Source organism: Gracilinanus agilis, chromosome 3 (assembly GCF_016433145.1).
Source record: "Gracilinanus agilis isolate LMUSP501 chromosome 3, AgileGrace, whole genome shotgun sequence".
NCBI lineage: Eukaryota > Metazoa > Chordata > Mammalia > Didelphimorphia > Didelphidae > Gracilinanus > Gracilinanus agilis.
The window spans coordinates 514,296,012-514,304,525 of NC_058132.1; positions in this window are offsets into that span (position 1 = coordinate 514,296,012).

Sequence of the window (8,514 nt, forward strand, 5' to 3'; positions counted from 1 at the left end):
ACAATACAATACAATACAATACAATACAATACAATACAATACAATACAATACAATACAATACAATACAATACAATACTTTAGGCAATTCTCAAAGAAAAAAAAAGTCATGAAGAAGGTATATGTGCGTATGTGTATCTGCATTGAGAGGAAGTTTCCTTACCTAGAAATTCAGTTGAGTAAATATGTATTCAATTCTTACTATGTACAATGAAATCGCAGGACTCATCCCTGTCCCCATTTTTATTAGATTATCATCTGTCTGATCCCTGACCCTTAATAAGGATATTAGTCTCATATAATCTGCTCGAAAGAAACCCAAATGAAAAAATAAATAGAAATCTTGTCATTTAAAATGTATTTTTATGTACTAAGATAAAATACACTTGAGGTGGTGCCAGAGATTCTTCTCTGGTTGCACTTTTGATAGATTAAAAGTATACAGAAATGTATTAATAACAATGTTAATGATATTAATAGTTTACATATACTCTAAGTTTTACAATATTTGCCATGAGCTCATTTAGTCTTTGAAATACCAGTGAGGTAAACCTTACAGGTATTATCATAGTCACTTTAGAGATGTGAGTCAGATATGTTTGTCTGAGTTAACAAAACTTATTAAGCACTTTTCAGTTATTGTTGTTATTCAATTGTTTTTAGACATGTCTGACTCTTTAACCTATTTGGGGTTTCTTGATAAGGATATTGGAATGATTGGACATTTCCTTCTTCGTCTCATTTTACAAATGGGGAAACTGAGGCAAGCAGGGTTAAGTGAATTGCTAGGGGTCACACAGCTAGTAAATGTCTAAGGTTAGATTTGAACTCAAGAAGATGAATCTTCCTGATTCCAAGATGAGCACTTTATTCACTGCTGTGCTAAATTCTAGGGATAAAAAGAAGAAAAAAACCTGTCTACCCTCAGGAAACTTACATTTGAATGGGAGAGATGACATGTAAATATAAGATATATATATATACAAAGTAGGGAGAGGGCTATTTGGGAGCTAAAGATAGTAACAACCAGGAGAAGTAAGAAAGGCATTTTAGCGGTGTGATTTGAGCTGACTTGAAGGAAACCAAGGAAACCAATAGGTAGAAGTGAGAGAGCAGATTATTCCAAAAATGAACAACAGCCAGGACAAAAAAATGAGCGGTGTTCTTGTATTCAAGAAGGCTGATGAAGCTAACCTGTAGTGTGGATGGGAGGGAGTAAAGTGTAAGAATTCTGGAAAGGTAGGAAGGGGCCAGGTTATGAACATGAAAACCTTTAAATGTTAAAGAAGTTTGTAGGAGATTCTTTGTTGTTGTTGCTGTGTTATTCTGCCATTTTTAGCCATACCTGATTTTTTATGACCTCATTTGGATTTTTCTCAGTTAAGACTCTGGAATACTTTGTCATTTCCTTCTCCAACTCATTTTACAGATGAACTGAGGTGAACAGAGTCAAGTGATTTGCCTAGGGTCACACAGCTGGTAAATAGCTGAGGTCAAATTTGAACTCATCAAGCTGACTTTAGGCCCAGTATTCTAGATACTGTGTCACTTAGCTGCTTATGTGAAATTCTGGAGAGCCATCAGAGCTCCTTAAATTGACAGAAGGAGGGATAGGTCACAGTGCCAGGAGAGTGGAATGACATGGTAGGACCTATACTTCAGCAAAATCACTTTGACATTTAGGTAGATAATAGAATGAAATGGAAAGAGACTTGAAGCAGATCATTTTGAGAAGACAAGTACAATATTCCAGGCTATAATAAAAATGTGAATCAGAATTATTTTTGAGCAAAGCGAAGGGCATATATGAGAAAGATGTGAAGGTAAAAATAAGATTTGACAACAGATTGGATATGTGGAAGGAGAAGTTAAGGATGATAAGGTTGATAAGGTTGTAAGCCTGGGTGCCTAGGAGGATGTCTGGGTATTTGCAAATAAAAAGATTCTATTGTTCAAAAATGTATACTTAAAGAAAAAAAAAACTCTTACCTTCTACCTTAGATTCAATACTGAGTATTGGTTCCAAGTTAAGTGTGGTAAAGGCTAGGCAATGGAGGTTAAGTGACTTGCCCAGGTTATACAACTAGGAAGTGTTGGAGGTTAGATTTGAACCCAGCACCTCTTATCTCTACTCCTGGCTCTCAATCCACTGATCCCCTATATGCCCTCTAAAAGTGTATTCTTACTCACAATTCTAAAGTGCTTTCACAAATCAACAAACAGCAAAAAAAGCTAACTTCTACATAGCATTTAAAGTTTACATTTTATCCTCACAATTCTTATGAAGTTAGTACCATCATTATCTGCATTTTACAGATAAAACAGCTGGTCACATAGCTATTAAATGTCTGAGGTAGGATTTGAGCTTATAAATTCCTGATTTTATTTCATTAGGGCTCTTACCTTCTAGGATTTGGTATGATCCAAGATATAAAGAGCTGGTCTTGGAATCAGAAAGACCTATATTCAAATCCTGCCTCTGACACCTGCTGACCATGAAACTTTGGGCAAGTCACATTTTCTCAGTATTCCAGGCATATCTCTAGGACTGTAAATTGCATAGTAGATACAATTCTGCAATGACATAAGGTGTTTTCCATATTAACGCAATCACAGAAATAAAAAAAAATATTATTTCTTTCATATTTCACAGACGTCACTAAATCTCCACAAGTGGGAAAAATCAAAGATCCTTTAGAAACTCTCTTTAAAAAGTTCTTTCACTAGAAAAATCACTTTGGTATGGACTTCTCAAGGTCAGTCTTGACCATATGTAGAGACAGAATTGATGGGCTGATAAGCATAGCCTTTAGAGCAATGCCTTAGAAAAGGAGATATTTTGATCAATTTGACCGTAAGCCTGTTTAAATTGAACTGGCTTTATTTGTTCCAGAGAAGGTAAAGAAGAAGGTGTTTATGGGGGGAGGAGGGAACATTGTTGAAAAGATAATAGTTTTAGGAAAAAAACTTGATGATTGTCTAATCCAGTCCACTCAGTTTATAGATGAGGAAGCTCTAGCATCCTTGAACTGGAAATCAGGAAATTTGAATCCTTCCTCAGACACTGTATGACTCTGGGCAAGTCACTTAAACTCAGTCTCAGTTTCTTTTTAAGATGGGGCTAAGAACTCACAGGGCTCTTGTGACATTCAAATGATAGCATATAAAGCATTCACAAAATTATAGTGTGTTACATAAAAGCTAGCTGTTGCTTCTGAGACTGTCAATTCAAAATTGCTATTATTGCTGTTGCTGTTGCTGTTTTTCTATTATTGCTGCTGCTGCTGTTTGTTGCTATTGTGGATGCTATTGCTATTTATTCCCTTCAAATTTTATTTATTTATTTATTTTGGGGATGGTCTTCAAATACATTGCATTTTTTTATGTAACACAAATGATCTAAACAGATTTATGAGAGTAACATTCCAACTCTACAAAAGTTCAGTATCATAATAGATGTATCAATATATCACTTTACAATCATTATAGAGTGATGGTTTTGTTTAAATACATCTATAAATAAAGATATAGCCACTTGTAAAATCAACCGTAACCATAGGACTATTAATTAAATTCACAGTTGGATATGGTGCTCATAAATAATTATCCTACCATGAAAAATAAGACAGTTATGTGCTATTCTATGTGATACCTTTAAAAACAAGAAGAAAATAAAACTAAAATGACATGTCTCACAAAGGTCTTTTTTGTCCCATCCCCAAAGGAAAACACAAATTTTCTTCCATTTTTTTAATAGGCTACCTTCACTAGTAGAATGTTCTCACACTGAAAATGAAAAGAGAGAAGAGGGTTATTCTTTTGATATTCTGAGATAAATGATAGACACATCATAGCATAGCAGACTGCAGTAGACTAGGAGAATGGAATACCTAAGACTTTCTCAAACCTTCTTTCAGTGGAATCATTTGAACATAATGGACATTAAATTTTCTCCAGAAGCTCAGAGTTTAAATGACTGTGTCAAGATCACATATCTTTTTGTATGGAAACCAGCATCTGAAATCTTACCTTGCAAATCCAAGGCTCTTACATAAGGCAAGTGCTCTCTTCAATAATGGAGTTATTTCCTATTACCCTAAATGGTGGAAAATTAGCCCTTGGTACTTTATATTATTTCATCTCTGTCTTCCTTATGTTGCTGTGATGTCTAGACCACTTCCCTTTGCCATTTGAATTCTTGCCCATCTCTTAAAGTCCAATTGAAATGTTTTTGTGTCCATTAAACCTTTCCTGATCTACTTTAAAACACAATAATAATGGCTAATAGTCATATGATACTTAGTTATAAAACTCTTTACATAAGACTTTTATATAGAATTTTTGTGCTCTCTGAAAAACTACGTTTGGATTATTTGTATGCTTAGGCTTAGCTCTATTACTAAACTCATTGAGGTATGTGTGGGCTCTCCAGATATCTATCATATTTAACTTAACTAAGATTCTTTTCATCTTCTTTTCTTTGTTATTTTTTGTTGTTGTTATATTTATCTAGTTCTGAGAGGGGAAAATAAAGTCACCCACTGTTACTATTTTGTTACCTTTTCCATTTTTCCTTTAAAAATCTGAATGTTATAGCACTTATTGCATACAGTTCCAACACTGATAATGCTTCATTATCCAAAGTACACCACCCCACATAATATAACTATCTTGTTCATACATTTTATCCATTTTACATCCATTTTAGCTCCAACTTTGTCAGAGATCATGACTACTACCCCTGCCTTCTCTGGGTCAGCTGATATGTTTAGCACCAGCCCCTCACTATTACTCTATGTATGTCTCTCATTTTCAGTGTGTTTCTTATAAAAAGCACATTGTCAGTTCCCGGTTTTTGATCCTTTCTCCTATCCATTTTATTCCCATGGGTAAATTCATCCCATTATTCTTAATATGATAGTTTTTAGCTATGCATTTCCATCTACTCTGTTACTCCTCACTATTTGTTCCCCTTTCTTCATTTCTGCTGTATCTCTCTTTGGATGTCCAATTTCCTCTGACCAATGCCTTTCCCAATTCTCACCCCTTCTTCAAAAAGCTCCTTTATCCTTCCCTTTGCCCTGCTAGTTCCAAATTGGCCCACCTTCCCTAAGGTCCCTCTTTTGTCCTTTCCTTATTACCTTTGAATTCTTGTTTTAACCACCTTTGCAAAGATCCCTTCCTTTTCCCCACAACCATGTCCTCCTACTTCTTGATATGAGTTTGATTCTAAAAATCCCTCTCCTATATTGTCTTAGGAGTCCCTCCGTGTCCCTTAACCTTACCACCTACCTCTTCATAAGTATTTCCCTCCCCAGTCTCTCCTTTATCCCATCTCTCTTTTTTTTATCTGTATGTTAAGAAGATTTTTACCCTTCTAATTGCACGTTTTTCCCTCTTTGTCCCAGTGAGAATGGGCTTGTAATATTACCATCTCTCCACTCATTTCCCTTTCTCTGTGGCAGTTCCTCCACTCAGGGTTATAGGCAAACAAAGTAAGGTTCCTAAATCTGCCCTCGAGGATTACCTTGTGGATTCCACTCTATTTGCTCTATTTCTATCCCCAGAGCTCATGGAGATGGGACTGAGGCCAGGGAAATCAGAAACCTTCCTCCCAAGTTTTCCCAAGTTGCCCAGTTTCATTCCATATTCCTTTCTGGTTTTGCCATTTTTAGCTTTGATTCTGTGGAGTTATTTTGTGAGGGATATTAGAAGGGTGAGAAAGCTTTATGCCCTACTCCACCATCTTCCCATAATTCATCCCCTGTATAGCTTCTTGAGCAGGTGGTTCTCAAGAGTGATTTAGAACACTTTTATATGATTATTAATAGCTTTGATTTCTTCATCTGAAAAATGTCTGTGATACCCTTTGACCGTTTGTCAATTTGGATGATGACTTGTGTTCTCATAAATTAGATTCAGTTCTCTATATATTTGAGAAATAAAGCCTTTATTACAGATATTTGTCATAAAATCCCACCACCCATTTGTTGTTTCCCTTCCAACTCTAATTATATTTGTTTTGTACATACAAAATCAATTAAATTAAATTTAAAAGGTTTTGTACAAACAAAACTAATATGACCAAAATTAGAAGGGGAACAGCAAAATGAGGGGAAATTTTTACAGGAAAATTTCTCTAATAAAGGTCTCATTTCTCAAATATATAGAGAGCTGAGTCAAATTTATAAGAGCACAAGACATTCCCGAAAGGATTACCTAATTAGTTGCTTCTCTCTCAGTCTTGTTTTATAATAGACAACGGTTTTTTTGCTCACCTATACTTATGATCATCGTTGATGACAGAATTAGAACTGGATAGGATCTTACTAATCATTTACTCTAATCTCATCAGTGTATAGGTGAACAAAGTATGCCCCAGGTATGTTGGAGTATTTAGTCTGTGTCACACAAGTAAGAAATAGCAAAGCTAGGTACTAAATCACAATTCTCTGACTAGACCTAGTACTATTTCCAGTGAATCATGTGATGATAACCTTTACAATGATTCTCTTGAGCAATTCTTAACTTATTGTATGTTGTAGTCTATCTGTGTGCCCACCATATGCTTCTCCATTGGCTTCAGGTGACCTATAAATTCAATTTTTCTGAGAAAGATAATCACATCTGAAGACACCTAGGATCACTGAAATAATAGCCTTTCATTCATGAACAAACATTTATTAAGCTGTGCTAAGTTCTGAGAGCACAAATAAAGGTAAAAATTAGGCAAGTAACTCACATTATAATGTGGGAGATAATATGCCAACAAAACAGATTTCAATGTATTCAGAGAAAGATTGGTAGTATTTCATGAACTGAAATTCTACTTGGAAATTCAACCTAGGAAGAAAAGGAAGCTCATGGAAATGAAATTTCTTTAGAATTGTGATCCCTCCAGGATAGATCTCTTCTATACGTTTGGTCTACTTAAGAGGTTATTTCCATTTTAGTTTTCTTTAGTAATATTTCTACTTTCCCATATGAAAAACTGGAAAAGTTTACTATAGAAATTTCCAAAAAAATGTAATTATCTTTTCCACTGTTTATCCTTGCAATTTCATCCTTAAGTGCGCTTAGAGTGATCTGAATTAACTGGATCTCTTTCTAAACTTTTTTTGTTAGCTTTCTCTCCCTGTATTATCTATTGAAATATATAGATAATATAGATGAAAAGGTTTGTACACTTGTTGTTGGTATATCTCTGAGTGAATAGGCTCTCCAGGCTATCTTCCTTTCTCTCTCTCTCACCACCCAGCTCTTGCAAGAAACTGAGTGGCTAATTAGTCTTTGGAAAGCAAAAATGGTCTGCTTTGGGATTATATTCAAAATGTTTTCCCTATGGTAGAACCTACCAGAGCTTGTGCTCTGCATATAGCCTTGAAAATCCAAGATAATCTCTATTGCATTTTGAGGCATCCCAGCAGACAGTGAAAGGTAATGGATACCTTTAAACCCACTTGTTTCTTTTTAAACCCTTACTCTTTGTCTTACAACCAATACTAAGTATTTATTCCAAGGCAGAAGAACAGTAAAGGCTGGGCAATTGAGGTTAAGTGACTTGCATGGGATCACGTGGCTAGTAAGTGTCTGAGTCCAAATTTGAACACAAGTCTTCCCACCTTCAAGCATGGTGTCCTATCCACTGTGCTACCTAGTTGCCCTTAGTTCTGCCATTTATTACCTATGTTACTTTAGATGAGTCATTTCATTTTGATGTTTCTTAAGTTCTTTATATAGGGGGTAGCTAGGTGGCTCAGTGGATTAAGAGCTAGGCCTAGAGATGGGAGGTCCTAGGTTCAGATCTGGCCTCAGACACTTCCCAGCTGTGTGACCCTGGGCAAGTCACTTAACCCCCATTGCCTAGCCCTTACCGCTCTTCTTCCTTAGAACCAATACATGATATTGATTCTACGATGGAAGGTAAGGATTAAAAAAAAAATCCTTATCTATAAAATTATTGGGTTGGTATAAATGACCTTTAAGTTCCTTTCCATTTATTCTACCATGTTAAAATAATGCGTGTGACCCTAGGCAAATCAGTTAACCTTATTTCTCTCAGTTTCCTCATCTGTAAAACAAACTGGAAAAGGAAACGGCAAATCACTCCAGTATTTATGCCCAAGAAATGGGGTCACAGAGAGTCTGACACAACTGAAATGACTTAGCAACAACAACAACAGAAACGGAGATAAAGAAACGTGAAAAGAAAAGGACAAGAAGTCTGTGGCATACTTGGTGATTTTCTGGCTTTAGAACCTCATTCCAACTGGTTTGGTGTCTGAAAAACTAATTATGCAATTTAAGAATTTGGCCACCAGATGGAAGTAGTGTGTCATGACAAGGCAAGACAATAAGGGACAAACAGAAGAAAAAACTGCACTGGGATGGTTTACAGCTCAAGCCTAAGATTTGTGGGTGTTTTTTTTTTTTTTTAATAAGTCAAAAATATATCTCTTCGTTGAAATGTCTAAATTTGAACATCTTTAACTAGAAAACATTTGATTCCTTTAGAG